This window comes from Struthio camelus, chromosome 1, assembly GCF_040807025.1.
Source record: "Struthio camelus isolate bStrCam1 chromosome 1, bStrCam1.hap1, whole genome shotgun sequence".
NCBI lineage: Eukaryota > Metazoa > Chordata > Aves > Struthioniformes > Struthionidae > Struthio > Struthio camelus.
Genome location: NC_090942.1, coordinates 93,414,452 through 93,423,292, shown reverse-complemented (window position 1 = coordinate 93,423,292; position 8,841 = coordinate 93,414,452).

Here is an 8,841-nt window from a genome sequence, read left to right as displayed (position 1 = left end):
CTGTTTGTGTATCTCTGTCTATTTTAAGGGGTGTCCAATTCGCTGATCCCTTTGGTCACAGGCAGGAATGTGATTCCTTTTGGAAACCATCCGCTCAGCAAGACAGCTGGGCTTTTACTGAGGGCCAAATCAGCAATGTGCATTGTAGCGCGTGAGGGGTGGGTGAAGATGCTCCGAGCAGCACCGTTAGCAACAGCTGTGTAGGGTGAGTGCATCCCCAAGGGGTGGCTCAGCACCTCCTCAGACCAGATTTCCACAGTTTCACAACCTCAGCACTCTGGCTAGGCCAGTGAATGTGGGAGGGACTTTGGTTTACGCAGCTCACACAACTCGCACTTATTTCCAGTCCTCTGGTATCAGGCAATCTTCAGCTACACTCTGACATCCACATCCTCCCCACCCACCCCGCACAAGTTTCCTGTGCAGGCCTCCTCCACCCTCTGCAGGCTTCAGACCACAAGGCCTCCTCATAGCTTGTGCCAGGTGACTGCTTCTCCACATCTTTTGAAGGCTGCCAGCCAAGCTTTGCCGCCCTGCTAGTCCAGCAGTCTGAAGTGACCTTCACGAAACTGGCGGCTAGGTAAAAGTACACAAGCAGATTGAAGTTGGTTTTTCAGCATCTATGGATCAGAGCAAAAGGGAGAAAACAAAGCTGGTTTAACTGTCTCCTGCAAGATGTCGCTGTCTAAGAGTTGGTTTTGGAAGCCCCAAAGCAGAAGCTAAGTAGAGCAGAGGGCCAAGGTAACCAAAAACTCAGGGTCCTGGAGAACTTCTGGCAGGGCTCCCAGTGGAGAGAACAAGAACCAGTGACAAGTTGGAGCATATTATTGCCAACCGTGTCTAACTGGGTGTTGATCCAATCACTGCTCTGCCTTCTCTGCGTTTCCTATGGTCAGCCCTGGGGAAATTCTGCACAACGCTGTAATCGTTGACTCATCAAACCGAAGTGAGAGAGAAAACAGTTTCAAACCAGGAACAAGCTATGGGAATCGGCAAGTTTCAGAAGAAAGCCTTGAAAACCCTCCCCCGCCAAACCCACTGTCCTAATTGTTCTTGCAAGCCCTAATGCAGGTTTCATTTACTCTGCAACCACTGAATGGTACTATCACGTACCACCTGGAGAGCTTGCAGAGTGGACTGGCTTGTGGCAGGGGACAACTGAGCAATTGCACCCCAGGTGCCTGGCCAAATCACATGGTTGTGCAGAGCAGAAGTGCGTGATCTGGGGAAGAGAGGATCTCACCCCCCTGCTTTTGCTTTTTGCACCACCACAGGCCTTATGCAATGCCCACTCTGTAAAGCTAAGGGGTTTCTAAGAATTCATAGCTAAAGTTCTCCCTTTCCAGTCTTTGAACAAGCAAAAGTGTCTCAACATATCCTCCCTGGCCCATCAAGCTTGATGATGTGTGACTAACTCTTTCATTGACCAAAGCCCAACCACTTCACTCACGTGACCTTACATAACTGCTCATCTATTTAGTTAATGAATGGAGCTTGAGAAAATTTCCATTGCCCAAGGCCCTTGGGGGAAAATGCGTGAGCACAGTCTCCACCTTTTGTGTGCTGAAGTGGGATTTTCCTATGGATTAACTGAGTACAGTGGAATTTTTTTTTGTTGTTGTCGTTGGTGCCTGAAATGGTATGTGATCGGCAGAGCACCATGGAGAAAGGGAAATAAAATAAAAAAAAACAACTCTTGTGCCTGAGCCAGAGAAAACAGGAGACTCCCTGTCCCAGGAGGGACGGCGTCATCTCTGCAGTCAGGGACTGCTTCTATTCCCAGGCAGGTGGCCGCTGCCAGGCAAGCACCGCTGTGTTTGCTCAGTGCTGCACGGAGCCAACACATCTCCTGGGCCTCTTGCTTCCCTCCCCAACCACAGACCCAGTAGCCCCAGCCTGCAGGTGTCCCAAGGGCACGGGTAGAAGCGCCTGATGGGCCAGACCCAGTTCTGGGGCTGGCAAGTATACCCACCTCCCACATTAGCATGTTAGAGGCAAACACACCAGAATTTACTGCAGGTAAGGAGCAGGAGGGAAGCTGGGGATACTGTGGTATTTCTGAAAGTTCATACTAGTGCTGCACACCTTCCCATTTCAACCACTGCCCAGTGATGCTGCCAAAGAAGGAAATGATGGTAAAAGTCCACCCATGGCGGCAAGTGGTGACGGATAGGGGGGGGTGGGAGGGGTTGTACCTCTCCTAAAGTGCTGTGTGCAAAGGAGTTTGTAAGTGCTGGAGACATGTGATTTTCAGAAACACGATTCATGCAGTTCTCTGAGGATGTACTTTGGAATGAAGGTATTTGTCTGGTGTGCAGTGTGAGCTCCTCACAGCACAAGCTGCAAATCTCGTGGCCTAGGGCTTGGGGAATGCTGCTGAAGTTGGTAGGGTAGATTAGCACAACTTCATCTGGGCACTGCGCTATCATGGAAGATGGAAGTGGCTGCACCGAAACACTGGAGGATGCTCCTTCTAATTCACGGGGAGAAAATGCAAATGCAGCCCTAGCCTTTGTAACATCTGGTCCATGTGCAACGATGAGTGAATATTTAACTGCAGGAAGAACATTCCCTTCCAGAGATCGAAGTGGCCAAGTTAATCAGTTCCAGACTGTATTCAAGTCACAGGTGCCAAGAGGACAATGCAAGTTCAAAACCTTGAGGATGTTCAAAGTCTTCTACTACTTCCTGGACAGTTGCCAGGACTCCTCTGAGATGCTAAAAGGGAGGATCTTGTCACTTGCTGGGAAAGGGTGACGATTAACTTACTCAAGGACATGTTTCACAGAGAGGAGGAAGAGGTGGAGATTCGGCAAACAGGGATTTTGAGATCCTCCTTTTGGATCCTAAAGTGGCTTCAGAAGCTTGTGAGTAGAGGCTGCTGCTGCAGCTGGGCAGGGAGAGCCCTCAGGCAGGTTTGCAGAGGTTTCCTTGCCAGGCATCCTGCTGGAGGCTCACAGTTTCCTGCAAGGCTGAGCTCCCCATGACAGAAATTGTCACTGGTTACAGGTTTCAGGCTTTATAAGGTGCTCAGTTTCTGCTAAACCCTGCTCTTACACAACATATTTCCAGTTATTCTTTCGCCCCTATAGTTAATTTGCCCTCATCTGCCTCTCCCTCACAGAGCCAGTCGGGTCCCTTCAGAAGTTAGGCAGTGGGGAGAGAAAGGTTGTTAGTATTCAGCTTTATATTAAAACAAGCTGCTTTAGACACGATGTGACTCCACTTGAAGGCCAGCAAAGCAATTTTAAAGGCACATAATTATTTATAACATCTGTAGGGCTGGCATTACAGTCCTAGAGGCCTTGGACAGAGATTTAGGTATCTGCACACCTTCTCCCACCCCTGTCACTGGACAACAAGCTAATGAGCTGGGATCTTCTCTGCTCACTCCTCTGCCTCGCTCTGACTTCCCCTGCACTTCGGTGTACACATCTCTCCATGGAGGAAAAACACTTCCAGAACGCATTTACTTGTAGGCTCCGTTATCTCTCCCATAAAACCCCTTGAGGTCCAACATAAATGGCTTTAGTCCCCCACCCCAAACAGCAGTCTTTTCTGCAGGGCCCATTTGGTTGGAAAGACCATCATCTGAAGTTGGGAGGGAGAAGGAGGGAAGTGACGCAGTGGCCTAAGTCCACCTGGATGACTGAGCATCTCTTAAGGACTTCAGTCAAAGCACTCTGCATTTACTTTTGTTGTTGCTGCTGTTAACATCAAAGAGGCAAAGATTTTACCATGCAGTTGAAACCTTTGTTTATTATTCAAGGCTCAGTTCCTACTACAGGAATGATAGATTAGAAGCTGTAAACGGCATGCTGGCTCCAAAATAAAAAAGAAAAAGTCTGTGTTGTTATTTTTCACTTTGGATGCAGGTCCTCTGGACTGAACTGCCCAAGCCAGGCACTGTGAAAGGATTTTTCCTGAAATAAGACGACAGGGGTAAGGGGCCCAGGCTAATCTGATTAGAATAGCTAAAGCTGTATCACATTGCCCCAGTGGGATCATACGATCGATCGCTGGGATGAGGAGTGAGGAGGCTTCCCAGGGAAGTGACAGGGATGGGATGCGACAGAGAAACCAGGTAAAATGGGCCCGCGGAGTGTGCCTAAGGAGGGACTGCCACCATATCAACTTGGGCGGTTTTCCAGGGGGGCTGCAGCCTCCGAGGGAGCACAGGGATGGACAACAAGCCCTCAAAAGCACCATTTCCTCAGGAAAGTGAGCCGGGACAAGAGCAGAGAGGGTAATGGGGAGGGAAGCAGGTTAGTGGCTGCCCCCTCAAGCAATGTTTTTACACGCACTCCTGCAGCATCTGGGACGGTTTGCTGGGCCTCATCCTGCTGGCAGTTCCCGCACTCCTAAATGGCACTGGGATAAAGGCCAGGCCTGAGGCTTTGAAAAAAACATGAGGACAAAGAGGCCACAAGCAGTGGAAAGTTAGCACTCAGCTGCCTTGGGGAACCTGTATTATTAAACAGGTGCAAACACCAGCTGCTGCCCACCCTGGGAGCGGCGTGCGGAGAAGGAGGCTTTCCACAGTGCCTTTGCAAACCCATGCTCCTGTCAAACTCAGCAGTTAAAGGAGTTAAATCTCCAAATAATGTTTGAGTTTAACCACAGTTTTACCAGCTTTCATTTCTTTGCTATTTTACCTTCCTGCCCTACTGTAGACCAAGATCATTTGCCAGAAAATAAGACAGAGGATCATTGCTGCCAAAATCTGCCCTCCAACAGCAAGAATTAGCACTAAGCAGGCAAGTAGGGGCACAGAGAGCTGCACAGAGAGTGGAAGAGATCAACCCCTATTATTTTGCTAAGGCTCTGTTGACTTTGAGGCAGGGCTCTCAGGGAAAGGTAACAGCTGGTATCAGACAACTGATACAGCTTGAAAAACCAGACAAGCTTTTAGACGCACAAATCCTTCTTCTGTGCTGAATTAAAAGACTGAAAGTATCAAGCTAAGCACAGGCTGGAAAGGTTTGCTTTGGGTCTCTTCCTTTTTCAGGGGAGAAACGAGGCTCCACAGTGAAAGAACTTGCCTCTAGACACGCGGCAGAAGAGAGGATTCCTGACGAACGAGCTCCCAGGATCTTCTGCCATGAGATGGGATTTCCCCATCCATGGAAGCCATCACTGTTGCTGGATCCATCAAACAAAACCTGCTATGGCATGGAAATAGCAACTTTGTGCAGCACTGGCAGATTTTTGCTCCATTTCTGGTTGCCCGCCAGCAGTGCGCAAGTGCATCTCGGACCCAGCCTCGTAAGGCAAAGCTGCGGTCTACGCTGACTCTGGAGGTTTCAGGTCACCTCATGCAACTGCTTCACCTCAGTCTTCACTGCAAACAGTCATTGCATCTTATAAAAAAAGAGCAGCTTGCAGTCCATGGGGGCAGCCACCAGGGTTGAGCAGAGCTCAGGAACTGCACCAGCATTAGAAGAAGCAGGTGAGTTAGAGGGGGCATGGCATGAAGATACTGTCAAGCTGCAGCTTATGGCCAACAAGGCAAGCGATACTCTGCCAGGTTTCAGGGACAAGCACCAGAGGCACTGTCCCAGATGCAGGAGCTAATTACATTGCATCCTGAGATCTGTAGTTCTGCTTTGCGCCAGCATGCTCAATTTGAACTGCAACCCCTTTTGTCTGTGGGCGGGCACCTTGGGTTCAGTATTGCACAATGTGGTTTGCACAAAAATGCACTGCATTCGGGCATAACTGCCTCAAGTGTCACAGGAGAAACCCAGCCTACAGGCAGCAAACGCTGGCCCTGCGACTTATTACTCAGTTCTGCAATTTCCCATTGCACAGTGTGGCCATTTCCAGACCTGCTGCTTCAGGCCTGTCTCACCCGCTGCTTTCCCTGTATTACGAAACCCCTAGTGATGCTTCCCCAGCAACGATACCATTTTGTTCAGGACAGAAAAACCTAGGACTGCTTAACGCTGCCATCAACAAGCAGGTGTCTCGGGTGGCAACAAAAGCACCAGCATCAATAATGCAGAGGGCAGAGAGAGAGAGATGCAATGAAGTGGAGAGAGGGAAGCCAATCAAGTTAATGAAATAAGGTGCAAGGTTAGTGAAGGGCTATTTATAGACTCCAACCGGTTCAGCCCTGTGCACTTAGAGGCCGGTTCAAACTGGCTCCTTAACAGCAGTAATAATCATTACAGAAAAGAAAGGAAAAAAAAAAGTGAAAGCTTGGAAAATTCACTGCCGGAGGTAAAGCTTCAGAGCCAGGGTTGGCTGGAGTCAGAAGTAACTGCATTACCGAGAGATTGAAAGGTTAATAGGAAACCAGCTGACACTGAAAGGGAACAATTAGAGAGGTTAAGGGGCTTAATATTAGATTAATGGTTGCCTGGAGGAGCAAAAGCAGAGATTTCAGGAAAAAGGTAAATGGTGCACAGAAAGCTGTTTTTCATGGATGGAGATCCCCAGATCTCCTCCTGCAGCTCCCTGGGTGAACTGGAAGAAGGTGGCCCCTCCATTCCCCACCAGTCTTTTCCAGTCTCCCCAGTGTCCATCTCTCTTCCTCTCCCCTCTCCGCTGTTTGTCTCTTGAACTCCCCCTTCAGGTTTGCTCTTCTCACCTACAGGCTGTCTGTATGGTCTTCTCTTACTGTCTTCTTTGTGTTTCTCCTCCATCCTCCCACAGTCTCCTTAAAGGTCATAATAATTAAATGATATTTAGCCTTCCCATAGCCCTGACATCCCTCTTCAGTGTGTTGCTCTCCAGTGGCAAAGGTGCTGGGGATGGGACATGGCACGTTTCCCCCCATTACTCCTAACCAAAAATCTAAGCTTCAGAGGAAAAAAAAAAAAAAAAAAAAAGGCCTCCCAAAAGTCAGATGCCAGGGCCAATCCCACCTCCCAGGTCTGCATCACAGCAGCTTCTTCCCTCTGGGTAGATAGATGGGCAATGCTGGCAGCGGTGGAGCCCCTGACTACCAGCAGCCATTTGGAAAGGCTTTCTTAGCAGGAAAGAGTTGGAGAAGTTGCAGGGAACAGTGATTTAGCAAGATATGGACTTATGACATAGACTGATGACGCCTCCAGGGCCAAAAGGGAGATTGAAGGTTCTAAGGAGGGAACATTCAGCCCATGGACAATACTACTGAGAGACTGCAAGGAACACAGTCCTGTCAGATGAAAGGCCACATGCATGCTGCTGCTGCATGGTGCGCTGAATACTGAAGTGACATAAGGTTAAAACAGGCCTCGTGCAAGAAGATAACAACAGATAGGAGGGTAGTCATATAGTTCAGGGGTTCTGGATGCTCTCCTGAAACCTTGCTCTGCAAAGGGAAGAGAAATAAGCAGTTCTGTCCTTTCACGCTGCACAGGAACAGTAGCAAAGGGTTTAGTACCCAGTGGATCTGTCCAATGAGCAGATTCCCCAGCCATAACTCTGGCCTGTCCCATGTCCCCAGGATCACTGCTGTTGCTAACTCAGTCAGTCCCCTGAGAGTCCCTGTACCTTGTTGCGTAGCACCACCAGCTGCTGCTGAGAACAATGTGGGGAGCATTCAACTGCTCTGGGCACTGCCCTGAGGCACTGCTAAGGCCCAAAGAGAAATCCTTCCCTCCTGCACCACCCCCTGCTGCTGTGCTCAAGGATCTTCCAAAGGCACGTGCTTCTCCCATGGGACAGGGAGAACTTTCCCCGAGTGCCTGGCCCTTGGCCGCTGCCTGTAGACTCAAACAAGCACAAGCTGGCTGGATCCCTCCATATCTTACACTGCTTCCCACAGCACAGCCTCCCCTCTGAAAATTTGCCGGGCAAGATTAGAAAGCAATGCACTCAGCACTTCCTTCTAGGGCTGTAAAAGCCAGCCTGGGACTCAGACACTGTGCAGACCCCAGATAGAGAAGTTTCTCCACTTGTGATAATGACAATGAATGCCCCAGCCTAGATGAGCTGTGGCCATTTGTGGTGCATTAGCTCCAACACACGTGAAACGCTGTGCCCTGCATTAGTACAACCTCTGGAGGCCAGCCAGGGGGATTCAAAGGGAAAAGACTAAGGAGACTCTGGTTGGCATCAGAAGGCAACTTGGGCTGTTTTCCTCTTATGTGTATGACAGCTGAGCACCGAATTCTCTGTACCGCCTGTGACCCAGCTAGAAAGACCATAGAAATTGCTAGAGATAGAGAGAAATATTCAGGGGATGGATTCCTCAAGCCTCTCTTCCATGCAGCCACATCTGCTGAAGAGCAGCAACCTTAGCCATCTGAAGGGACAGGCTCTCCCTCCCGCAATCCTAGCCTACATAGGAGCGTTTCCTAGGTCTAACGCAAACCTCTCCCTGTGCCTGGCAGACCACATCCCTAGGGCTGCATCTCTGCTCCTGAAGAGCTGATCCAGTTCCAGCGCTGACTTGTGCCAAAGGCTGGGGATACCCCATCACTACCAGGCCGCAGCACCCCAGCTGCGGGGTAAAAGCACATCTCAGCTAAAGATCTCAAAGTGCTTTACAAACACCTATTAATCCTTCAGTAGTTCCTGGGAGCCAGGCCTGCATTTATTTGGCTTGCCGTTTGTCTCTGGAACTCACTGTGCCATTCCCCCAGCCTGGAGAGGAAGAAAGGTAAAACAATACCCACCATTTCGTAACAAATTGCAAATTAAATCGACTCCAGCTCAACCTTTAAGCAAAATGTTACCTCTTCCATAATCACCCCCTGCAGGCAACAGCCTGAGAAAATGTAGCAACAGCTATTCTTTAACAGTTAGGTAAACTTTGACACAAAATTTTGGTGACATGCTGTGAGTCAGACAGTCTACATGTAGCAAATTTCTGAGAACAAAAATCAGGAACTAGACCTCTTAGTTTCTTGT